Here is a 25,852-nt window from a genome sequence, read left to right as displayed (position 1 = left end):
CTGTGCCATAGACTCAGGTGGGGAGCCAGCGGCCTGCACGGCCCCAGGAAAGTGACTCAAAGCTAGGTCTTCTGTGGGGCCGAGGGCAGCGACTGACCCTGAAGTGCACCCCGCAGCATGGAGAGCCAGGAAACAGATCAGGGCAGCGAGAGCCACGCGCCGCGACAACCGGGCCAAGCACCTTCCTGACGGCAGTGGGCGTGGTGAGGCCCCGTCGCGCCGGTTCCAGTGGACACTCCACGGCCCGCGGCCCCGGACACTCCACGGCCCACGGCCCCGGAGCCGGAGCAGATGGTGCAGTGACGGCCCCACAGAGGGTGGTGGAGGAGGCCCGCCCTGGCCAGCACTGCAGGCGTGTTCTCTGCAGGGGTCCGGGCCCCTCCTCCCCTCCGGGGGCAGCCCTTCAGACACCTTCTCCTGCCCGCCCAGGGGCGGGGGCGTCAGGGTTTGCTCTGTGGACTCACGTGGGGGTGGTGTCAGCCAGGTTCCGCCTACCCACCTGCGTGCTGGGCTGCTCAGGGTTACTTCTGTGGAAACAAAACACCTCTTTTAAAGGAGCAGCCCCTAGGGTGTTGAAAAGGCAAACACCTTGCCAATTTGGGGGTAAATCTCTGTAAATTAAATGCAGACAACCAATATTACTATTAGTTGTGGCTTAAAGCACAGAAAACGTGAATAAGATAAATAGTAAATCCACCTCTCAGTACATTTGAATATAAATTTCAAAAGATTCTCAGGCTCATTTGAATTCACAGTCATATTTTTAGATGCAATTTGGGGAAATATTTCGTGGAAAAATGTGCCAGGTTCCTAGTTTGTCATCAGTGTAAATCTTTGCAGCGTCTGACTGCGGAGAATCACAGCTAACACCCAGAGCACGGTTTTCCTTGGATCTGCGCTTTCGTTCCCCTCCGAGCTTTTGGAAGGAAAGGGGCGATCACCCCACTGGGTTTGGAAAGAGTGAGGGCATGGGCTTGGGGGTGAGAACTCAGGGTGCAGGGCAGCCAGCCTGCCGCCCCTCTGTCTGGTCGCCTCTGAGATGACAGTGGGATGCCGAGTCTGCGTAACTGAATTACCAGATGAGAAGGTAGAGCGCTCAGCCGGGTGCTCGCACGTGGCCTGTGTCCACAGACATCAGGAGCTGTTCCTCCCAGGCCCGGCCCAGCCCTCTCCCCTCACCCTCCTGTTTGCACCACACAACCCACGTTCCTTTCTGGAGCACGGCGTGCCAGCAGGTTCAGAGCCACAGAGGGCCCGGTTCCACCTTTGCTGCCGGGGTAGAGCCCTGGTCCCGTCCACGCCGCGTGGGGACTGCGAGACCCACCCCTGGGGCTCAGGAGCACCGCAGAGCTCAGGGGTCATCCCATCTGTTCCTGAAGCAGGTGTGTGAGCCGTGTTGGACACCTGGGACATGCATGTCCTCTGGGATCTTGAGGTGTGCCCTGGCTGGTGTGGGCATGCGGGGCACTCAGATGTAAGGCGTGCACTAGTGGGATTCCACGGATGCCTTCAACACCAGAGCTGAATGAGTGGCTCAGAGGGAAACCACGGAAAATAAAGGCTTATAAATGTGCTCATTAATTACGTGGCAAACAGAAGGCGAGCCTTGAAAACTGTTTCAGAGTGAGAGTCGGGTCCCAGCCCTGGAGGTTTGCTTTGTGAAGCGTGAAAATAAAGCGGCCCACGGGGCTCCCTGAAAGCTTGACACTGATCCAGAACTGCCTGCGCCCTGGTGTTAGTCACTGTCCAGAACAGAGTTCCTTCACCGCCCCAGGGGGATATGAAATTCCCTGGCGTTTTCCTCACTGCAGCACTTGGAAAGCCAGCGTTTTGCTTCCAGAGCTAGAAGAAATAAATTATGAGCAAACCCAGTATTTTCTGTCCTCAGCTCTAAAATGACAGCTTTCCGGCATTTTAAAAAGCAATTCTGCTGCTAGAATTTGAAACAACAAATTAAATTTATGAGGTCAAGGTGAAAGTAGCAAATATAACAAGGAAACGAACATTCATAAATAAAAATGAAGAAGAGACAGTCATTCATTAGAGAACTAAATAACAAATAGGCTCAGAGTGCTACCAAGCGAAACTGTTAGTATAAGGGTAATTTAGCCCAACATTCAGATTTTTATGCAAGAAATAAGAGTTTGGCAGAGGAGCCCAGGGCAGGCTGTTTGCTCTGCTGGTAGGACGTGGCGGGGTGTGATTTGTCCCTCTGGGGTGACCCCCTTCCTGTCCCCTCGAGCCCCCCGGGTGCCCCCTTCCTGTCCCCTCGAGCCCCCCTGGATGCCCCCTTCCTGTCCCCTCGAGCCCCCCGGGCGCCCCTTCCTGTCCCCTCGAGCCCCCCCGGGCGCCCCCTCCTGTCCCTTCGAGCCCCTGCTGGGGTGCGGTCCTGGCGATTCTGTTGCTGGCGGCTCAGGGTCCCCGGGCAGCGGGAGCCCAGCAGGCGCTGAGAGGAGCAGGGGTGTCCGGGGCCTCCTCCTCAGAGCCCTCCTAGTTGGCCCTGTCATGGGCCTTGGGTCACGGCCCCTCATGGCGTCTTCATCCCCGGGTGCCAGCCCAGAGCTCCCACAGAGCCCTCCACGCACCGTTGTAAGCGGTCCCTCTGTTAAGCTCTCTCCCTGTGATCTTAACTTGGCTGAGCCATCTGTCTCGGTCCCTTTGGACGTCGGCGGTGAGACACTGCAGACGAGGCAGCTCGAGCAGCAGACGTTTGTCCTCACGGTTCTGCAGGCTCAAAGTCCACGGCCAGGGTGCAGTGCTGGGGAGCCTGGTGTGCTGAGCGGTCTCCTCCGGGCCTGCCGGCGGCCGCCTTCTTCTCGTGTCGTCGTGAGGTGGACAGGGAGCAGGACGCGCTCGCGCGTCCCTTCCTGCCAGGGCCCCAGTCCCTCACGAGGCTCTGCCCCAGGGACCCACCCACAGCATCACCCTGGGGCCCAGCGTCTCAGCGTGAACTTGGGAGGGGCCGTGCCGTCCACGGCTGGGCCTCCTCACCTCCTCCCTGACTCAGAGGACGTCCTCTCCGTCTCCCCCGAGTTCTGGCTCAGCCATGCTGGAGCTAGACACCCAGCAGCCCAGCCCAGCGCAGCCCAGCCCAGCGGGTCTCTTACGTTCTGGGTACAGAATTCAGACGTCGCTCAGCAGGCTCATGTATTTAGTTACTTCTTATCATTTGTTTTTCTTGAAAGTGTCATCAACCCGTAAAGCCTCAAACCTAAAATCTTCAGTTTCACTTGGCGAGGTGTCCCATCCCTATCTGGACCCTGGACTGGAGTGAAGATTCATCCAGCCTGAAAGAGCATTTCAGACCTTCCTGTTTGAATTTTCGTGTTGTCAAATGTGTTGTTTTAATTGATCAATGACATCTGGGCACTGTATCACCAACAACCACAATAAAAACTGATTGGGGACTGGACTGGGTGTACAGTTGCTTTAGGAGGTCTTAACCTTTGACTGTAAACCAAAAGCTTATTTCCCTGTGCATCTTATCTAGGACTTGGACTTTTAGATGAGTCATTTTTGAAGTATTTTTCTGAAATAAAAAGAACACAGGCTCATGGTAGAAAATTTAGACATTCTGTAAAGAATGAAGAGGAAACTGATACTGCTGAATATAGCCCCTGTATTAAGACTTGCTATACTTCTTTCGATCTTTTTTTAAATGAGTGGTTGAAAAAAATGCATGGTTGTGGACATACTTGATGTACAATTAGTACCCTGTTTTTTTCACTTTGCATTGTGTAAGCAAGTTACCTAGTAATTGAAAACCTCTTGATGACCTCCTTTTTAATGATTGCCTCATGAGTGTTTTCATCTGTTTTGAATGAGGAACCATCTGAACGCTGTGAGCGGGAGTCACCTGTGCCATTATCTGGTCCCCAGGGAAGCCCTGATCCGCGCCCCCCCCGTCCCCGCTCTGGCTTTTTCTCTTTTTTTTTTAACATGTGCATTTGACAGCAGTTCAGTCAATGGCACCCCACTCCAATACTCTTGCCTGGGAAATCCCATGGATGGAGGAGCCTGGTAGGCTGCAGACCATGGGGTTGCTACGAGTCCGACACGACTGAGCGACTTCACTTTCACTTTCCACTTTCATGCACTGGAGAAGGAAATGGCAACCCACTCCAGTGTTCTTGCCTGGAGAATCCCAGGGATGGGGCCACCTGGTGGGCTGCCGTCTATGGGGTCGCACAGAGTCGGACACGACTGAAGCGACTTAGCAGCAGCAGCAGCAGCAGCAGCAGCAGTCGCTGAAGGCAGGACTTCAGACACAGTCATGTACAGGGAGACAGCGAAGCCAGCACTGCCTCCAGGCTCCCAACCCCCTGGTGCCCACGAGGTGGGGACCATCCATCCCATTTCGCAGAAAGGAAAACGGAGGCAGTCAGTGTAAACAGCCTGCCCGGGTCTCTCAGCTGGAAGGGATGCGGTGGGGATTTAAATCAGGTGCATTTGGCCAAAGGCCCTGGCTCCCCACTGCCCTGGGTTGCGCAGAGTATCAGAGACCAAACCTGCTGTGTTCTTTGACAAGATTGTGGAAGGAGCATAAATTGCCTTTTCTAGAGGGTAACTTGGAGCGTAAACCCTCAGATTATATAAGAGCCCCAGCCCCCTGGAGACTTGACCTTTCCAGCCTGGGACTAGTCCGTGTCTCAGGCCCTGGGCTGGTGTGTGGGGTGGGGCTTTGAGGCCGGCTCCAGTTCCAGGCTGGCGACTCCTGCTGGCCGGCACTGTCACTGTCGCCTCCTGTGGCTCCCGCGCAGGCTTGCCTGTGTCGTGCCCGTCCGCCTCAGTGCTGCAGAGAGGGGGAAGCTGGGTGCTGCCTTTGTGATCCAGCAGCACGTCTTCGTTGATAAGCTTTCTGTGAGGGGCGCGCTGTCTCCAGAGCTGAGGTCGGACACTGTGCTGGGGAGGCGACCATGAGTGACATCACTTAGCGTTGGCCTGCACGGTGAGGGCCAGCTCGACAGAAATGGCTGTGCAGGGAGGGGCTGGGTGCCCAGCCTGCACTGCAACCCTCTGGGCCTCCCGGGGTGCCAGGAGCGCTGGGGTGGCAGGACGTGCCGAGCCCCCTTTCAGAAGTCCAGTGGCGGGTCCGGGGTGTCCTGACCGGCGCCCTGGGCCGGGGCAGCTATGACCCCACACCAGGCCCTGGGCACTTGGGTCAGGCCGGGCCGCAGGCTCCAGGCATCTCTGGGTGAGGCGTCCTCCAGCAAGGCCGTCGTCTGGACGGGCGGGGGCGGGCCAGGCCACAGCCAGGGGGTGAGCGTTGCCGTGGGTGCTCACGTTCTGGTCTGTTCTCTCTGCGCGGGGGTCTGGGAGGGGGTCCCTGGGACGCTTTGGAGAGCCCACCAGGGCACCTTGGAGAGTGTGATCAGGCTTTGTGAGGGGAACGGCCCCCACTGTAGCTGGGAGCTTTCGTGGCCCGTGGGCGTTGGCTGGTTCCGCACGGCTCACCCTGTGAACCTCGGGGCCCCGTGTGTCTGCAGGGTGGGGAGCAGCTGGGCTGGGGTGAGCGCGTCCCTTTTTCTCTCTGCTTCTGTTGTTTGCAGTTTTAATGCAGCAAAATCCCGTTCTAAAAACAACATAAGCATGATTTATTATCGGTGGAAGAGCACGCAGACTGTGGCTCTTTGCGCCCGTGTTCTTGCGGACAGCTGGCCGGGGCGCCTGGGCCCTAACCCCCAGGTGAGAGTGCATGCAGCAGGCTTGCACGGAGTTCAGGCTTCCAGGTGGTTTTGCAGGGGCGGGGCTGGCGGTGGTTGGTGGCCGTGGGTGAGTGGGCGTGTGTTGTAGAAGGGTGGTGGGGGGAGCACAGCTGGATGGGCTCATTTCCTCTCCACCCCGGGGCTGGGCGCCAGAGGAGGGGCCTGGGGCGGGTGTCTGAGCATCGCTTTCATGGGACATGGTCCTTAAGTTATTTTTCCACGGGTGGTGTTTTAACAGCTCTTTGGTTTTATTCTTTGCTGAACTCTCTAAAGGCTGTGCCCCTCTTGGCCAGGACAGGTCACTTTTGCCTGCCGCTTTCCAGGAGGCTGTTGGTGAAATGCGTGTGTCTGCTCACCCACTGCGCGCCGCGGGCCTCTGTGAGAGCCGCGGGCAGGCCCATCACTGTCCCCGGGCCGAGCTTTGGCCTCGGTTCACGACTTGCATCTGGACGGCCTCACGCCTGCTCTTGGCCCCCACGAGCGTTCACGGAGCGGTCCCGGCTCGTGGGTGCGACGCGACCACTGGCAGTGAGCTGTGACTCCGCGGGGTGACGTGGGGAGGCCGGCACGGCCGGGCGGCGGGCAGCCTGGGGCGGACCCGGGGCTGCCGCGGTGCTCACTCCCACCAGGGGCCCCGAGGGTCCGCGGGGCCCGTGCAGCTCAGAGCAGCCTTGGTTTGGGTTTTGTTTTACTTTGCTCTTGGCCTTGTGGTGGTGACTAGTGTTCACGTGAATTCCATCAGTGGACTTTCAGCAGGTGGTAATGCTGACTTTTCTTTGAGGAAAAATGAGCTCTGTCTGCAACTCTAAAGTTGCTTGTAGGTTTTCCTTATTTTTTTTCCTTTTTAAATAAAAACTGTCCTGAAACATACAACATGCTTCCACTCCTGGATTCTGCTTGTGTCACTCAAGGAAACAGCGGTGGTTTAGCCAGAGACGCGAGTGTGCGCGCACGTGAAGCCGTGCTCCTTGGGCACTCCCCCTCCCCCAGCACGGGGGGGACTGCAGCCCCAGCTCTGCTTTCTCATGCATTTGTGAGAGCCTGTGCATATTCACACTCACAGCCGTGTACACTCCTCACACGCCTGTGGCCCAGGGTGGCTCTGCGCCCTCTGCTCACACCCGTGTCTCACACCCCCTCACCCCACAGCGCTCCTCACGCTGGGAACCGTGCGAGCGGTCCTGAGGGGAAGCAGTCAGACAGGAGGGGTGCGGGCAGGGGAGGAGCCGAGGGCCAGGCTGGAGGACCTGGCCTCACCCGGAAGGCTCCCGGGGCCTCCGAGCTGCCTGCGCTGGCTCAGCTGTCTCCCTCAGTCCGTTGCATCAGCACCCTGAGATAGCGGCGGGAGGAGGACCAGCCTGCCTCATCAGCACCCTGAGACAGTGGCGGGAGGAGGACCAGCCTGCTTCCGGGGCACTGCAGACGAATGTGTGCTCGTGAGCAAGGGGAGCGCTGCAATTCCCGTGTCATACATTTTAATTACACCAAAGAATAATTCAGCGTTGCACCTGTTACGTTCATGTCCCTGGGGACCTGTAGCTGAGGCTCCTCTCAGGAGGGACAGGGGAGCGGGAAGTGTCACTTCCAGGGAACATCGGCCTGGGCCCAGTGCAGCCAGGAGGTGTTCCCCGGCTGCTTCTGCAGAGACGCCCTCACCGCCGGCCCAGTGGCTGCAGAGCCGCAGAGCTCGCCCTGGAGGAGGTTTGTCTGCGTGTCTGAGATTCCTTTTCCTCTTTCTTTTCCAAACCCACAAGGGGTTCAGGGGCCAAGCTCACTGGGAGAGGGTGAGTGAGCTGAGGTCTAGAGTGGGAACTTCTCTTGGCGTCCGGTGGGAAGAAGAGCATCCTAGACCCGGGAATAGCGCGTGCAAAAGCAGGGAGGCGGCAGCCGCCCAGAGCTCAGGGAGGGGCTGGGACCACTGAAGGGCCCTGCGGCTTTTATAGAGGAGAGGAGCCCATCGTTGGGGGGTTTCTGTCGTTGGGTGCGGTTCATCTGGTGTCCTAGGAAGTCCTAGTTCAGAGAGAATGGCTGGAAGGGAGGTGGCTTGAAGCCTAGGACTAGTGAGTGGGCTGCTGAGGCGGGAGAGGCGGGAGGGAAGGCGCGTGGGGGGCGGGCGGGGTTTGGGAGGCGCGGCCACGTGGGCGCGGGGGTCCTTGGTGCCATGAGTGGGGCAGTGGAGGAGTCCAGCGTGGGGCCGCTTAGGAAGAGGGCACGTGCCGTAGGGTGACTGTCCAGAGAGGCTGGATCCCACACTGGGGCTCTCAGAAGAGTCTGGAAATGTGTTCAGGACGCATTGCTGACGAAGGCCATCCCCGTGGAGAGAGACCCAGGAAAGAGTGTAAACCGTAAGGCGAGACAGGCAGCGCTGGGACTGGTGGACGTGGACGTGTGGTGTGAGGGGGCGGACTGGCAGGGAGGAGGGGGCGGCCGGAGGAAGCGGGGGGCCAGGCCTGACGGGGCTTCCGGAAAGGCCGGGGGCCGCCTGCCTGCAGGGGCCGTGGGCCCCGGGGACAGCTGAACCGAGAGGGAGGGGGCCCTCCTCACATCAGACGCCGGGAGGGGCGACATGGACACGCGACACGGACACGCGACACGCGAGCGCCCCCCGACCACCGCTCACCCCTGCAGCGGGCTCTCCGGCTGCTTACGCGTTCCCTGACCGACTTCAGTGTCTTATGTCTTCAACGTTCATTGAAAGTTACTTGGGCAAGAAATAGTACTTTGGGTATAAGTTAAAATGATACAGGTGGACGGTTTCCTTTGCTTTGGGTACTTTTTCCCTCACTGGCTCCTCTGAGGTGTTTGTGATGAGAGAACACAGGTCTGGCTGGCCGCCAGCAGGCGTTCCTCAGGTGGACGGTGGTTTTCCTGAGAGGAGTCAGCCGTGTGGTTATGTCTGTGAGGTCTAATTTCAGTCCCTATTTTCTCTTCTTTCTTTTTCAAGAATGCTGCTGCTGCTGCTAAGGCGCTTCAGTTGTGTCTGACTGGATCAACTTTGAAAGGGGAGTTTTCAGAGGGAAATATCTTTTGAGCTTGAAATTCTATAGAAACTGTTCCTGTTTTCTTTTTAATGGAACAGACTGGGGCAGATTCATCCTCCAGTATTCTCCTTTCATAAATATTTTCCAAGTCTTTCATTAGCTCTAAGTGAGAAAGAAGCAAACTCAAGAAGCTAGCTGCTTATGTATTGGTGGGCACCGTGTTTGTGTACTGGTGGTGTGTGTGCGTGTTGGTGGTGTGAGTTTGTGATATGTGTGCTTGTTAGTGTGTGTGCACGTTGGTGTGTGTGCGTGTTGGTGTGTGTGTGTTGGTGTGTTACTGCTGTTTGTGTGTTGTGTTTTGTGTGTGTGCACGTTGGTGTGTGTGCGTGTTGGTGTGTGTGCACGTTGGTGTGTGTGTGTTGGTGTGTTACTGCTGTTTGTGTGTTGTGTTTTGTGTGTGTGCATGTTGGTGTGTGAGCATGTTGGTAGTGTTTGTGTGTTGGTGTGTTGGTGGGTGATAGGTTTGGAAAGCGTGTCTGGTTCTTACCTGTTTCCTTGACCGTGCTCTGGACACAGAGGAGGGGTGGCTGTTACGCGTACGTGAGCTCTTGCCTCTGAAATGATGACTCTTCTGCCAGTGGGAGCCATCTTCTTGTCCTGGACTGTGGGGTATGTTATGTCCCTCGGGAACACCCAAAGCGGGGGGTGTCCACCCTCAGCACACCCAAAGCTGAGACTGTCTGGTCTTGGGCCACGTGGACTAAATTATTTCACTAGCTGTGAGCATCGCTTCTGATTGGCTCCTGCCTGTTGTCACAGGCTCCCCCACCAACTGTGTGTGCCTTCCCAGTTTATTGGCGTGTGGTCAAGAGATCTCAACCCAGAACCCCTGATATTCCTGAGTGTGATAAGGAAACCCTCAAAGACAAAAGGTTGAGACCTGTTGAGTTACCCTTCTTGGTATCAGTCTTGGCTGGAGCATCAGGAAGGTCATGTGGTTACAGCTGCTCAGTTTGGGATCTGCTTTGTTCAGTTCAGGATTTGTTGATACAAGGTGCTGGGCATTTTAACAATGAAGCAGACTTCTTGGTTTTCTTGGGGTGATGAGCTGAGCAAGTGAACAGTCAAAACCACTTTCAAACTGTGAAGAAATCAAGACCCTGTCCTCAGCTTATTTTATCCAATGAGTTATAAATCCAGTAACAGATAACCTGTAGAATTTTTCATACTACAAAGGCAATAGCATGTTTAAAAACACAGATTCACAAAAGAGGAAGAAAATAAAATGGCCATATATTCCTACTGCTCGATATAGAAGGCCGCTGCAGATTTCAGTGCTGCTTTTTATACTCTTGGTATTTTTAGCAAGCTTTTCAGAACTTAATGTAGCATAGGCTTATTATTGAATTATAGAAACGTTGACTTATGGAATGTTTGGTTTCATGTATTCCATTGTGTGACTATACTATATGCGAGTATATACATACTGGGTTAGCCAAAAAGTTCACTCAGGTTTTTCCATAACATCATATATGTGTGCTCAGTCACTCAGGCGTGTCCGACTCTGCGACCCTGTGGACTGTAGTCCACCAGACTCCTCTGTCCATAGGATTCTCCAGGCAAGAATACTGGAGTGGATTGCCATTTCCTCCTCCAGGGGATCCTCCCAACCCAGGGATCAAACCCATCTCCTGCATTGTAGATGGATTCTTTACCGCTGAGCCACAGGGGAAGCCCATATAAATGCATATATATTTATTTATTTAAAAACAACTTTTTAAAGGAACAACTTTAGATTTGCAAAAAATGGTGACGATAGTACAGAGAATTCTCATATAACCCACACCCAGTTTCTTCTCTTATTAAATCTTATATTAGTACATATATTTGTTGTAATTAATGAACCAATATTGATACGTGTGTGTGGGAAAGTGTGGTCGCTTCCGTCATGTCTGACTTTCTGCGACTGTGTGGACTGTAGCTCTCCAGGCTCCTCTGTCCATGGGATTCTCCAGACAAGACCACTGGAGTGCATGACCATGCCGTCCTCCAGGGGGTCTTCCTGACCCAGGGGTGAAACCCACATCTCTTATGTCTCCTCCGTTGGCAGGTGGGTTGTTCACCACTAGTGCCACCTGGGAAGTCCAATATTGATACATTACTATTAGCTGAATTTCGCATCTTATTTAGATTTCCTTAGTTTTTCTCGTGTCCTCTTTGTGCTCCAGGAGGCCATCCAGGCTCCAGTTACATTAGTCAGTCATGGCTCCTGAGGCTCCCTTGGCCATGACCTTTCCTGAGACCTCCTTGGTTTTTGGCGACCTTGACAGTTTTGAGGAGTGCTGGTCAGGTGTTTTGTAGAATATCCCTCAGTTTGGCTTTGTTCTTAGTTTGTTCATGATTACACTGGGTTATGAGTGTCTGGAAGGAGGACCGCAGAGGTAAACACGGTTCTCGTCTCGTCACATCGCATCCCGGGTGCGCACGAGCATGGAGACTTTCCCCGTTGGTGCTGACCTCGCCCTCCTGGCCGAGGCGCGTCTGCTGGGCGTCTGCGTGGAGACTTTCCCCCTTGGTGCTGACCTCGCCCTCCTGGCCGAGGCGCATCTGCTGGGCGTCTGCGTGGAGACGTTCCCCCTCGGTGCTGACCTCGCCCTCCTGGCCAAGGCGCATCTGCTGGGCGTCTGCGTGCAGACGTTCTCCCTAGGTGCTGACCTCGCCCTCCTGGCCAAGGCGCATCTGCTGGGCGTCTGCGTGCAGACTTTCTCCCTAGGTGCTGACCTCGCCCTCCTGGCCGAGGCGCGTCTGCTGGGCGTCTGCGTGGAAAGTGACTCTTTCCTCTGTTTCCACGCTGTTCCCTTTGGAAGGAAGTCACTATGTATGGCTCACGTCTAATGGCTGGGGTTTTGTTGCACGTTATTTGGAATCCTGCACAGGAGATTTGTCTCTTTTCATCATTTATTTATTCATTGATTCCTTTTATACTTTGGTTAATAATCTTGTACTACTTTATTTTTTCTGCTAAAAATGCCCAGCTTTGGTCATTGGGAACTCTTTCAGCTAGCTCTCTCTGAATACTCCCATCGGTATGGCTTTTTAACAAAATACATGTATTTATCGATTTATTCACTTCCAGCCGTGCGGGTCCCTGTTGCTGTGCTCGGGCCTTTCCAGCTGCGGCGGGCGGGCTGCCCTCGTGGTGCGCAGGCTTCTCACTGCTGCGGCTTCTCCTGCTGCAGATCAGGGGCCCTGGACTCACGGCTTCAGTCGCTGCTGTGTGTGGGCTCAGTCTCCCCAAGCCACATGGCATCATCTCAGACCGGGGAGCAAAGCTGTGTCCCCTGCGTTGGCAGGTGAATTCTTAGCCAGTGGACCTCAGGCCATGGAGAGTCGGATGTGCACAATTTCACAGTATACAGAGAAGTCTCCCTGCTCTAAAATTACTCTACTTCACCTAGTCAGCCCTTTCTCCCTGGACCCCTGGCAGTCACTGAATATTTTCCTGTCTCTATGGCTTTGCCTTTTCCAGAAGTCCCAGACTGGCTTCTTTCACTGACGGATGGTTTCTCTTTAAATGCTGCAGCAACAACCCTGGTCTGCACGGGGACGCAGTGCAGGGCTCCTGCCCACGTGCTTGTGCTGACCCTCTGGGGCCCCAGGGACGCGATGCTTGAGCGGAAACGTTCAGGGGAATCCGTGTGTTACCCGCAGGGCAGGGCTGTAGAAGTTTTCCTTTCTCTTCAGCAAGACCTGTGGACTGTCTGCTGGGGTATGTCCAGGGGACAAGGGCACCCGCCCGTTTGGAGGGTCTTTCACGCGGCTCCAAGGCGTGCAGCTTAGAAGAACTGGAGGGAGAAACCGTTCTGTGGTCTATGGGTCTCTCCTACCTTCTGACTTCTGCGTCAATTGATGTAATCGCCACGTACATGCCTCAGTGGGTCGCCTGCGTCCGGTCGCTTAAGTGGAATCACAAAACCAGTGCCGCTCTCCAGGGACAGGGTGCGGCTGGGGACGCCAGCCCTGGGGGTGGGCCCTGCCGTGGTCTTGCCAGCCCTGACCCATCAGTTCTCCCCAGCGCCTCTCTGTTGAGGAAGGGGGGGAAGGAAGAGAAGATGCAGAGGGGAGGGAGGGGGCCCCACAGCCATTTGCCCCTCAGAAGAGGGTGGAGAGCTGTAGCCGTCAGGAGGAAAGTTAACCCGGCATTTTTCCTGGACCCGAGTCCCAGCCAACTCTTCTCAGCCTTTTGATTCCAGAAAAAAAAAAAATCGTGCATCAGTTGCACGCGTTGCACTGGTGAGATTCTCTGCGGGCCCCAGATGGTCGCGCATCTGAGAGAGGAAGGCTGCTGCGGGAGGGGCCGTCAGACGGCAGAGCCGGGGTTCTCAAGGCGCCCGAGCCGGCCCTGGCCCTCCCTCGTCAGCTCGGCGTCTCTGGGTCGCGCTCGCCCCGCCTTTGTGCCCTTTCTGACTGCCTTTCTCACTCACCCCTGACCTCTCCTTCTCCTCTCTCCTCCTCATTTTCCTAAGAACGTGGTTGCTTCTCCCACAGGGAGTTCTAGCTTTTCGTCAAACTGGGGAATTGCGGATGTCCGTGAGCTGCTTTGCTGTTACAGAGGATAGAGAGAGCCCGGGCTGGAAGGGGAGACAGTGGATGCGAAGAAGGGCGGGGCTTTCTTTTTGTGATGAAATCTTTGAAAAGATAAAATAGGCTTATTCAGCACTTGCGAGAAGGAGAAAGGGGGTTGAGGGAGTGAGGTTTTCACTGGGTGAGAATTTGAGAAATGGCTCCCTCATTCACACGTGTGTTTAGTTACTCGCCGAACCTCTGCTGTGGGGTAAGTGGGCCCTTGGGACGTTAAAGTTATTCTCTGTCTTGGGGCCACGAGGGACCCGAGAGGGAGAGGCCAAGATGCAGGGTCATAAAACTGGGAACATCGAGTGTTCCTCTGAGAACCAGGCCCAGAGGGATGCCCCCAAGCGTTCACAAGACAGAGTGCATTTTCCGGCCTGCCCTTGACACCTTGGGGACGGAGGCCCTGAAACATTCCCGGTGGGTCACCATCCCCGAAGCGAGGGACGCAGCATGTTCCCCCAGTGGCTTCTGGGGACAAGCCTCTGTATTTCACTCGTGTTTGTCTGCGTTTTATAATTTAAGGCCCATAAACGACCTTGAATGAACGCTTGCTGAGTGGAACTGCAGTCTGAGAGGCCTGAGCTGCTCACGGCCCTCCGCGAGGCGTGCAGCAAAGTGGTTGTCCCGTCGCCCCACGCTTCTCCCGTGCAGACCTACGGGCAGAGGTGTTCTCGCCTCGTGTGCCCACCAGGGCCTCCGGCCAGCCTGCCAGTGCCAGACAAAGGCGGGGCTCGGCACACCGTCCCCGCCGCGCGCTGCCCGTGAGCTCGTGCCTGTGGGATGCCGGCTGGCGGCTTGCCCTCTCCTAGAGCGTGTTGTCAGCAGAACCCATAATAGAGACGTCAGCGAGGCTGTGGAGACCGAAACGGGAGAGAGAAGTCTCGAGAGTCACTTCCTCCTGATTCCGCTCGGGAACGCGCGCAGTTCTGGTCCTGCTCTCCACGGTGACGCTCAACTTTGGTTCTACGTCACCTCGACTTTTTTTGTCCGTGCCACGCAGCATGTGGGTTCTTCCCTTTGAGGGATCAAACCTGTGTCCCCTGCATTGGGAGCATGGAGGCTTAACCACTGGACTGCCGGGGAAGCCCCACCTGACCTGTTAACTCCGGTCGGTAGAAGAGGAAATGGGGCGGATGCCGGGTCCTTGACCTGAATCATAGAACTGACTTGCGGTTCCTGCACCTCCTATGGGGCGGGGCTTGGGGGCATGGTGACTCGTTGACTGTGGTCTCCCCCTCCTCTGGAGGAAGAGTCCGTGATTCTACTCCCGGGGTCAAAGAGCTGCGGCAAGTGCAGAAGGCTCGGGGGGGCATTTGGGGCAGTTTTTTCACCAAAGACGTTGGTGGTTAGCCCGCTCTGGACATGGTCCCGGGTCCAGTGCAGACTTGGCTCAACCCTGCCTGTCTAAGACGTAGATACTGCTGGGAAGGACTGACCTGCTTATTAAATCTGTATAGGATTCACAGCTGGGAGGTCTGGAGAGAGGCTGGAATTGCACAGGTAGACTCCAGACTTAGGCTGCGGCTTCGGCAAGACTGAATTTCCACGAGAATGAGGACAGACTCGGGTCTTGGGGTCCGGAGGCCAGTGGTGGGAATGGTACAGGATGGGCCAGGCTGGGGACAGAAGCCCACTTGGCTTAGGCGAGGCCAGCCGGTGCCCCTCCCAGCCCGAGCACGGTGGGAAGGGAGGCCCCGAGGAGCCCCCTGGGTTGGCTGCATCCCTGGGTGGGTCCTGGAGGTGTCTTGTCTTGGTTCCTGCCCATCTTTTAAGCCTAATTTCTAACCTCCTTTTGGTCCTAGAGCAGCCTGCTTCCCTTCTAAGGGACCGGGCCACCTAAGTTTTCCGTAAATAACTGCATAGCTCAGTTGGTAAAGAATCCGCCTGCAATGCAGGAGACCCGGCTTCAATTCCTGGGTCGGGAAGATCCCCTGGAGAAGGTATAGGCTACCCACTCCAGTATTCTTGGGCTTCCCTTGTGGCTCAGCTGGTAAGAATCCGCCGGCAATGTGGGAGACCTGGATTCGATCCCTGGGTTGGGAAGATCCCCTGGAGAAGGGAAAGGCTACCCACTCCAGTATTCTGGCCTGGAGAATTCCACGGACCGTATAGTTCATGGGGTCACCAAGAGTTGGACACGACTGAGTGGCTTTCACCCTTTCAGGCCGCAGCGTCTGTCACAGGTGTTGCGCTCAGCTGCCATGGGCCACAGGTGAGGTGGGTGGGAGCAGGCGGGTGGGCCGGTCCCAAGAGCATTTGGCCTGCAGCGGCCTGTGGCCATGGCCTGCGCGCCCCGGGGAGCCTGCAGTGCCCCTCTCTGACCCCGGGCACTGATGGGTGCTGGTGACAGGAGGGGCGGGTTGCAACCAGGGACTATGACAACCTGTTGTGCAGTTGTCTTGTTTTAAGAGAGAAGCTTTGCTCTGCGTAATGCTCAGAATCGCAAGGTCAGTAAGGGAAGCACCCAGCAGATAAAATTACACTCAGCAGAATAGAATGCTGATATAGTTGGAGCTGGCCCAACACAAGGTCCTCCTTATCATGAAAACATCCATCACCACGTGTAGTGTAGCTAGCGGATGGGAAGTTGCTCTGCGGTGCAGGGGGCTCACTGGGTACTCTGTGAGAAGCTTACGGCTCTGGAAGGTGGGGTGGGGCGTGGGGGGGAGGCTCAGGGGGGCAGGGACATGTAATGCCTGTGGCTGATTTATGCTGACGTATGGCAGAGACCACCACAACACTGTAAAGCCATTATCCTCAGATTAAAAATAGATAAATTAAAAAAAATGGTATCCTATTCAAAATTTTAAATTAAAATCATTTCTACATGCGATGTCATTGCTTCTTGTTGGAAATGAAGAAACTCGAGATCCGCCCCTGGCCTCTGGAGTCGACATGGCATTTTATCAGGGCCCTGGATGATTCACAGGCACTGAGATTTGCGAACTGTGTGTTCTATCATGTGATGATGGCAAAGTAAGATAGATTTCCTAAGGAGGGTCCTGGGGTTTTATACGACTGCATGGGCCCAGTAGGTGAGGAATCGCCGAATCGCTGGCCTGGTCTCCCCCTCTCACCGGAGCTGGAGCACAGGCAGAAGCACGGCCAGCCTGCACCCCGCGGCCCCGCGGGGCTGGGCTGCGTCCCGTGACGCTCCGCCCGCCGCGTCTGTCTCCGGCAGCTGCTCTCCCTTCCACGCCGCTCCTCCATGCGGAGCTGCTGCGCTTGGCCTGGCTCATGACTGTGCGAGCCGGGGGTCTCTGGGTTCCAGTTCTTTCTCCTAACACAGCGGCTATTTGTACCCTCAGCATCTGACATTCAAGGCTCCTTCTTAAACATTTTTTTTCAAAGCTTTACTTTACTTTTGTATCTATGGAAACAAGCTTAGAAATGCTTTCTAAATCCAAAAGAGTAATTCAGCAAATATCCATTTTTCGGAAGGTACTATTGCATTTCAGAGAACCTGAGGACAGAAAGCTAGGAGACACTCACAGTACCACTCAGAACCCACCTCGTCCCGGTGAGGCAGGCGTGTGGGGCTGACGTTACTGCCCCAGCTGTGCTTTGCCCGCCGCGCAGCCAGCCACCCAGGTCTGCCGCAGAGAGAGGCCTGTGCGGCCCTCGCAGAGCCCCGGCCTGACCCCCAGGAGGGGAAGGAGTCGGTGGACGGGTGAGGGGAGGGGACGTGCAGGCTGTGGGAGGAGGCCTGTCTCAGCTGCTCGTGGGGGGCAGGCCGGGCCCCCGTTTCCCCCTCCCCTCCCACTCTCCCCTTTGGTCTCTGAGGCCTCTGCTCTGGCTTTGATCGGAGGTCCGGGTGCCCTCGCTGCCCAGGTGAGCACCATTTTCGGGCTGTGCACTCTGGGCTTCAGCTCTTTAATATCTTGCTTGTTTTTCAGAGTCTTGTTCCAAGAAAAGGGGGTTCTTACGTGGAAGTGGTTTTCAGGTCCTGCCTAGATACCCTGCCCTGAAACACATTTTTACTTTTGATCTGATGGAAACATCCAGAAGCACACAGCGGGTGCAGGGGCGCCTGTGTGGGGTCTGTGCCTGGGGTTGAGAGCGGGGAGGAGACGGGGTGGAGCGGGTCTCGCGCTGCCCCTTGGATATGGCAGATGAAGACGGCTTTCGAGAGGGCATCTCTTCATCCTCACACCTACTCTGTGATGGAGTTCCTAGAAAAGGAAGCATTGTGATTCACAGAACTTCAGGGCTGCAAGCCCTTAGTGATTCCGTGAGAGACAGGGCGAGAAAGTGGCGTTTAGACTATGGCGCTGAAGCCATGTTGATAAGGGGAGGCTGCTACCCAGGGTGTGTGGACTCCTGAGGGTTAGGGGGACCAGGCGGACACAGCACTGCTGCCAGGGCGTGGCCGTATCCCGGGGGCATGGCTGTGCCGGGGGCGTGATAATGTGCCCGGGGGCGTGGCCATGCCCTGGGGGCGTGGCGGGGCAGGGGCGTGTGCCTGAGGGCGGGGCCGTGGCAGGGGCGTGGTCGTGGGCAGGGGGCGTGGCCGTGCGCCCGGGGGCGGGGCTGTGCCCTGGGGGCGGGGCTGTGCCCTGGGGGCGGGGCTGAGGGCCGGGGGCTGGGACTGTGTCGGAGCAGGGTCACTGTGCTGGGGCATCTGCAAGTGAGGGAGAGGCAGGTTTCTGTCCTGCCGTCTTAGAGTGTGTAGGCTGTCACCTGCCTCGTTCTCCCCACCAGGGCTGCTACAGCTGTGGTGAGAACACCTCCTTAGACGCTGTGGCTGAGAGGGGTTGGGTGTCTGTCCCGAGAGGCCGGCGTTCGCACTCACAGGACTGCTCTGTGCGCCCCGTGTGAGCACCGGAGCTGCACTGGGTACCATCCTCCACCTGGGGGCCGGGGTAACTGCTCAGCAGAGAAGGCGGGCGTGTGACGTGTGAGTGCAGGCAGCTGCCGCGGGCCTCGAGGAGGACAGGCCTGGGCCAGGTGTCCAGGTGACAGCTCTGATCCCATCCGGCTGACGGCCGCTTCCTGTGTCAGACGTGAGCTCCATTCCACCGAGCTTGACAGGCGTCTACGAGGTGGGTTAGCGCTGGTCTACAGCCGCCTGTGGTCCCTGCGGCTGTCTCTAGGGGCAGGAGTGAGGCTGAACCTCCCCTGCGGCCGTGGAGGGCGAGCCCAACACGCAGGCCCAGCGCATCTGCCTCTCCGCTGTCCAGGGGTGGCCCCCGCACCGTGAGCCCGGCAGCCACGGAGAGAGAGGGGACCGGCGGCGCCCGGCCCACCAGGCCCTGCCCTGGACTTCTGCCCTCAGCAAGGGCCCCTCCTGGTGCCCAGTGGCTGGTCAGGCGCGGGGGCATCCTGCCTCCGGAGCAGGGTGGGCGATCATGGAAGGAGGGGGGACATGCTGCACTGAGCCCCTCATACCGCTGTGTCGGTGCCCCGTCGCTGCATAAAGGGAGTCACCGGGCCGGCTGAGCCTCGGGCCGAGTGTGGATGCCTCGGTCCGGGAGGCCTTGGAGAGTTCTCGTCCAGCTCCTTCGTGAGCTGGGGAGCGCTCCTCACATGCCAGCTCGGCTGGTTTACCCAGCACCTACCCTGCCCCCGGGAAGGCCTGCACCGCAGGTCACCTGTGCAGGCATCACGAGGGCCCAGGGACCTGCCCAGCTCTGCTCCGAGGGCCTCCAGGACCCATCCTGAGGGTCCCCCAGCCGCGAGCGCCGTGCCGGGGGCGACTGCCTGCTCCCTGCTGGAGCCTCCAGGACCCATCCTGAGGGTCCCCCAGCCGCTAGCGCCATGCCGGGGGCGACTGCCTGCTCCCTGCTGGAGCCTCCAGGACCCATCCTGAGGGTCCCCCAGCCGCTAGCGCCATGCCGGGAGCGCCTGCCTGCTCCCTGCTGGGGCCTCCAGGACCCATTCTGAGGGTCCCCCAGCCGCGAGCGCCGTGCGGGGGGCGCTTGCCTGCTCCCCTCTGGGTCCAGTTGCTCGTGTTCCCCATGGTTTCCTCAGTGTCCGCTCTGAGACGTGCCTCAGCCAGGCCTCCTGGTACCCGGTGCACGGGTGGGCTTTGCTGCACCTTCCCTGGTCTGCAGGGGGCTGATGGCCCCGCGTCCAGGCACACCAGTGGCCCTCTCCGAGTGACCTCCCGTTCCCGCTGCCGGATCGGGAGCTGCTCCCGGGGTGCTGGGCCGGGGGCAGAGCCGCTGCAGGGGTGTCGCCATGGGGGTGTGGCAGAGGGCCCCCGAGGTTGTCAGTGCCTGCCCTCTGCATCCCTCCTGCCCTCCCTCCGGCCTTCTGTCCCCCCGGGTGGCCAGTCATCGGTGGAATAACGCACAGACCGTGCTCCTCCCCCAGGTCTGCTCCCTGCACACGAGAGAGAAGGGCCGCAGGGTGGGGGCAGCTTGAGGAGTCCGGCTGAGGTCTGGCCCTGCCTCCACCAGTGAAAGTCCCGTGGCCTCGCTTGCTCCAGGAGCTGTGGTGAGCACACACCTCTTCCCTGGAATGGCGTGGGGTCGTGGGGAAGAGCATGTTTGGGGTAGAGACAAACTGGGCTTTTGGACATGGGTGATTATTCTCCTTTTTGAGTCCTGGTTTCCTCATCTGTAAAATGGGAACAGCGCAGGGCTGTCATAGGACCAGGTCACAGCGCTCCTCCGAACGGGGCCGGTCGCAGTGTTCGTCCGACGGCAGCTGGGGAACAAGCTGTGCAAGGTATTGGGAGGGCTGCACAGCATATCGTTCACCCAAGAGAAGGGACAGGCGACGGAGAAACGGAAGACCCGCGTGTGAGGAGACGTTCTGGGGAAAGCTGCCGCTGGGCAGCCAGGACATGCTCGTCACCAGCACGCGCCACGGCGCCCTTGTGCCAGGCGATGTCGCTGTAGTTTTCTTTGGCTCCGATAGACATTCTTGGCTAAGGAGCATGATCAGTTCTCAGCTTAACAAAATTGGGTGTGAATACCTTGGTTTCTGAGACTCTTCCTGTTGCCTTGTAGACGATCCATTATCCCTGCTCCCATTCTTGTTCCGTGTGAGAGGGAAACTGTTTTCCTTCTGGTGAGATAATTTGCTTTACATTCATTTTTTTTCTTACATTTTTTGGTCATAAAGCCTCTGGGTTTTGTCAGTGTTTCTCAGCACTTTTAGAAGCCCTGGGGGAGGGGAGCGAGCTCTTTTGATTCTGGCTGGGTGCGAAGGCCAGACCCGGAGGTGATGGGCTGGAGCAGAGGTGCTGGGGTCGGGGGGCCCGCCTGGGGTGGGGCACTGCCATGGAGAGGACAGCTCGGGGCAGGTGGTGGTGAGTCTTCAGCCAGCAGGGCAATGGGATCCAGCTACACAGACTGTTTCCACCACACACAGGACAAAATCCTTCCTAAATGCCTTGTGGGAGTGAGGGGCTGTGAGAGGCTGGGCGGGCCCCGCCCGGGAGAGCAGGTCGATTGCAGTTCTGAAGAGAGCGGGAGAGGGCACAGCAGGATGGTCACGAGACCCCGCTCAGAGTTCAGAGGGAGCGAAGGGAAGATGTCACACTAGAGCTCAGTGTGTGTGTGTGTCTGTGTGTGTGTGTGTGTGAGTGTGTCTCCTGTGTGCTCACGTGCATGTGCGCTCTGAAGCCAAGGGAGACCTGTGGATGTCAGGAGTCAGAGGACTCTGCACACACTGCCCAGCCTTCAGGGACAGGGCAGGTCAGGGGACTCTGCACACGTCACCCAGCCTTCAGGGACAGGGTGGCCCACATCCTTACAGTGAGCCAGCCTGAGCTTTCTTCTGAGATTTAACTCTGCCTTCGGAGCGACCCCTGGCCCCGAGGCCATCCTTGCACTTGACCGGAGGCTGCGGCTTGAGCAATGGTGAGTGGGGTCCGGGGGGTGGGGGGGTGGGGGTGGGGGTGTGGACCTTGGCCAGGAGTGTGTCTGAACCAAGCTCCATCAGACAAACCTCTTTCTCTCCTGACGATTTATGGTTTATATTTAAAATGCAGTTTGGTCTTTCTTAATTTTAGCACAAGTAACAGCACAAGTAAATTAGTGGTCAAATCAGCGAGTTTCCTGGCTGGGTGAGATGTGCTCTGGCTAAGAAAACCTAGAAACGTCGAGGTCTCTGTAGCGCATTTTCTCCAGCCCCCCGGGATGGACCAAGCCGGGTGAACACTGAGCAGGTCTTTGTTCGGGGCTGGCGATCAGGAGTGAATTGTGAGGCGCGTCCTACTCAGACCCACCTGACTGTCAGCAGGAGTCGAGCGTGGGGGGGTGGGGACGCGGGGGGGAGTGAATAAAGCGTTTCCCTGCCGTCTGTTCCAGCAGCGCCACCCCCCACTTGCCTGGGACACACACAGTTCTCATGGTGAGTGAGTCTCCGGCCCTCGCGCCTGCACCCTGCCTTCCCTGAGGTCTTCTGGGGGCAGAGGAAATGCACTGCCATCATCCCAGGCAGTAACGGAGAGGGCCCCCCGAGGGCCTGGGCAGTGGGACAGGCGGCCCGAGCCCCAGGAAACTCGCAAGGCCCTTGGCAGCTGCTTCTGGTCGTCAGCTGAGCGGTTCTCCCTCCGGGGGACTGAGCAAACCTTCGTTGTTCAGATACTCAGTCATGTCCAACTCTGCGACCGCATGGACTGCAACACGCCAGGCCTCCTTGTCCTTCACTGTCTCCCAGATTGTGCTCAAACTCATGTTCACTGAGTCAGCGATGCCATCCAACCAGCTCATCCTCTGTCGTCTCCTTCTCCTCCTGCCTTCTATCTTTCCCAGCATCAGGGTCTTTTCCAGTGAGTCAGTTCTTCACATCAGGGGGAAAAAGCATTAGAGCTTCAGCTTCAGCATCAGTCCTTCCAATGAACACCCAGGACTGAACTCCTTTAGGATGGACTGGTTGGATCTCTTTGCAGTCCAAGGGACTCTCAAGAGTCTGCTCCAACACCACAGTTCAAAAGCATCAATTCTTCTGTGCTCAGCTTTCTTTATGGTCCAACTCTCAACATCCATACATGACCACTGGAAAAAACATAGCTTTGACTCTATGGACCTTTGTTGGCAAAATAATGTCTCTGCTTTTTAATATGCTGTCTAGGTTTGTCATAGCCTTCCTTCCAAGGACTAAACGTCTTTTAATTTCATGGCTGCATTCGCCATCTGCAGTGATTTTGGAGCCCGAGAAAAGAAAATCTGTCACTGTTTTGACTTTTTCCCCATCTATTTACCATGAGATGATGGGACCGGATGCCGTGATCTTAGTTTTTTAAATGTTGAGTTTTAAGCCAGCTTTCTCACTCTCCTTTTTCACTCTCTTCAAGAGGCTCTTTAACTCCTCATCACTTTCTGCCATAAGGGTGGTGTCATCTGCATATCTGAGATTGTTGATATTGCTCCTGGCAATCTTGATTCCAGCTTGTGCTTCATCCAGCCCAGTGTTTTGCATGATGTTCTCTGCATATAAGTTAAACAAAGCAGGGTGACAATATACAGCCTTGTCTTGCTGTGCTAAGTCACTTCAGTTGTGTCCAACTCTTTGTGACACTCTGAGTATAGCCTTACAGGTTCCTCTGTCCACGGGATTCTCCAGGTGAGAACACTGGAGTGGGTTGCCATGCCCTCCTCCAGGGGATCTTCCCTACTCAGGGATCAAACCCATGTCTCCTGTGGCTTCCACATTGTAGGCAGATCTTTACTGCTGAGCCACCGGGGAAGCCCACAGCCTCGTCATACTGCTTCCCAGTTTGGAACCAGTCTGTTGTTCCATGTCTGGTTGTAACTGTTGCTTCTTGACCTGCATACAGATTTCTTAAAAGGCAGGTCAGGTGGTCTGGTATTCCCATCTTTTTAAGAATTTTCCACAGTTTGTTGGGATCCACGCAGTCAAAGGATTTAGCATAGTCAATGAAGCAGAAGTAGATGTTTTGTTGGAATTCCCTTGATTTTTATATGATCCAATAGATGTTGGCAATTTGATCTCTTGTTCCTCTGCCTTTTCTAAATCCAGCTTGAATATCGGGATGTTCTCGGTTCACGTACTGTTGAAGCCTCGCTTGGAGAATTTTGAGCTTTACTTTGCTAGCGTGTGAGAGGAGTGCAGTTGTGCCATAGTTTGAACATTTTTGGGGATTGCCTTTCTTTGGGATTGGAAAACTGACCTTTTCCAGTCCTGTGGCTGCTGCTAAGCTTTTCAGATTTGCTGGCATATTGAGTGCAGCACTTTTACTGCATCATCTTTTAGGATTTGAAACAGCTCAGTGGAATTCCATCACTTCTACTAGCTTTGTTTGTAGTGACGCTTCCTAAGGCTCACTTGACTTCACACTCCAGGATGTCTGGCTCTAGGTGAGTGATCACACCATCATGGTTGTCTCGGTCATGAAGATCTTTTTTGTAGAGATTTTCTGTGTATTCTTGCCACCTCTTCTTAATATCTTCTACTTCTGTTAGGACCATGCTATTTCTGTCCTTTATTGAGTTCATCTTTGCATGAAATATTCCTTTGATATCTCCAATTTTCTTGAAGAGATCTCTAGTCTTCCCCACTCTATTGTTTTCTATTTCTGTGCATTGTTCACTTAAGAAGACGTTCTTCTCTCTCCTTGATATTCTCTCGAACTCCGCATTCAGTTGAGTGTATCTTTCCTGTTCTCCTTTGCCTTTCACTTCTCTTCTTTTCTCAGCTATTTGTATGGTCTCCTCAGACAATCACTTTGCCTTCTTACTTTTTTTTTTCCCCCTTTGGGATGGTTTTGGTCACTGCCTCATGTACTGTGTTATGAACCTCTGCCCATAGTTCTTCAGGCACCTTGTCTACCAGATCTAACCCCTTCAATCTGTTCATCACCTCCACTGTATAATCATAAGGGATTTGATTTAGGTCATACTAGAATGACCTAGTTCTTTTCCCTACTTTCTTCAATTGTAGTCTGAATTTTGCAATAAGAAGCTGATGATCTGAGCCACAGTCAGCTCCTGGTCTTGTTTTTGCTGACTGTGTAGAGCTTCTCCATCCTCGGCTGCAAAGAATATAATCAATATGATTTTGGTATTGACCATCTGGTGATATCTATGTGTAGTCTCTCGGGTTGTTGAAAAAGGGTGTTTGCCATGACCAGTGTTTTCTCTTGACAAACGTGTTAGCCTTTGCCCTGCTGCATTTTATACTCCAAGGCCAAAGCAAAGTCAGTCAGTCATGTCCAACTCTTTGTGATCCCATGGACTGTAGCCTGCTAGGCTCCTCCATCCATGAGATTTTGCAGGCAAGCGTACTGGAGTGGGTTGCTATTTCCTTCTCCAGGGGATCTTCCTGACCCAGGGATTGAACCCAGGTCACCTGCACTGCAAGCAGACTCTTTACCATCTGAGCCACCAGGACTTGCCTGTTACTCCAGGTATCTCTTCACTTCCTACTTTTTCCTTCCAGTCTCCTATGATGAAAAGGACATCTTTTTTGTTAGTTCTAGAAAGTGTTGTAGGTCTTCATAAAACTGGTCAACTTCAGCTTCTTCAGCATTACTGGTTGGGGCGTAGACTTGGATTGCTGTGATGCTGAATGGTTTGCCTTGGAAACGAACAGAGATCATTCTGTTGTTTTTGAGATTCCACCCAAATACTGAATTTTGGACTCTTTTGTTGACTATGTGGACTACTCCAAGGGATTCTTGCCCACAGTAGTAGATACAATGGTCATCTGAATTAAAATCGCCCATTCCCGTCAATTTTAGTTCACTGATTCCTAAGATAGTGATGTTCACTCTTGTCATCTCCTGCTGGTCCATGTCCAGTTTATCTTGGTTCATGATCCTAACATTCCAGGTTCCTGTGCAATATTGTTCTTTATAGCATTGGACTTTACTTTAACCACCAGCCAAGTGAGCATCATTTCTGCTTTGGGCCAGCCTCTTCATTCTTTCTAGAGCTATTTCTCTGCTCTCCCCACCAGCATTTTGCACACCTACTGACCTGGGGGACTCACCTCTGGTGTCCTATCTTTTTGCCTTTTCATACTGTTCATGGGGTTCTTGAGGCAAGAATACTGGGGTGGTTTGCCACCCCCTCCTCCAGTGGACCACGTTTTGTCAGAAGCTCCCCACCATGACCTGTGTGTCTTGGGTGTCCCTGCACCGCATGGCTCACACCTTCATTGAGTGATACAAGGCCGTGGTCCATGGGATCATTCTGGTTAGCTCTCTGATTGTGGTTTTCCTTCTGGAAGCTGTGGGATTGTAGATCTTGCTTCTTCTCTCTGCCCTTTGATGGATGAGGATTAATGGCTCATGCAAGTTTCCTGATGGGAGGGACTGGCTGTGGGGAAAACTGGGTCTTGCTCTGGTTGGCAGGGCCATGCTCAGTAAATCTTTATTCCACGCGTGTGCTGGTTGGTGGGGCTCGCTCCCTCCCTGTTAGTTGTTTGGCTCGAGGCAGCCCAGTCCTGGAGTCCACAGCTCTGTGGTAGGGCTCAATGGCGACCACCTAAAGGACCTATGTCAAGACATCCCTCCCAGGACTGATGCTGCCAGTGGCCCTGACCCGTCGACAGGCCACTGTAGACGCGCCTGCGCAGGAGACCCGCACACTCACAGGCAGGCCTGGCTCAGACCAC

The 25,852-nt window shown here is 55.6% G+C and overlaps 1 protein-coding gene across 1 annotated transcript in view; it reads left to right on the top strand.

The window, feature by feature from the left end:
- The window catches only part of PTPRN2 (protein tyrosine phosphatase receptor type N2), a 587,908-nt gene that overhangs the window by 37,465 nt on the left and 524,591 nt on the right, over positions 1-25,852 (top strand). The window lies entirely within an intron of this gene.

Source organism: Giraffa tippelskirchi, chromosome 10, assembly GCF_054371585.1.
Source record: "Giraffa tippelskirchi isolate mGirTip1 chromosome 10, T2T-mGirTip1v1.2.pri, whole genome shotgun sequence".
NCBI classification, from domain to species: domain Eukaryota; kingdom Metazoa; phylum Chordata; class Mammalia; order Artiodactyla; family Giraffidae; genus Giraffa; species Giraffa tippelskirchi.
Note: the sequence above shows the minus strand (reverse complement) of the source record. Positions and strands in the feature narration are given on the sequence as shown.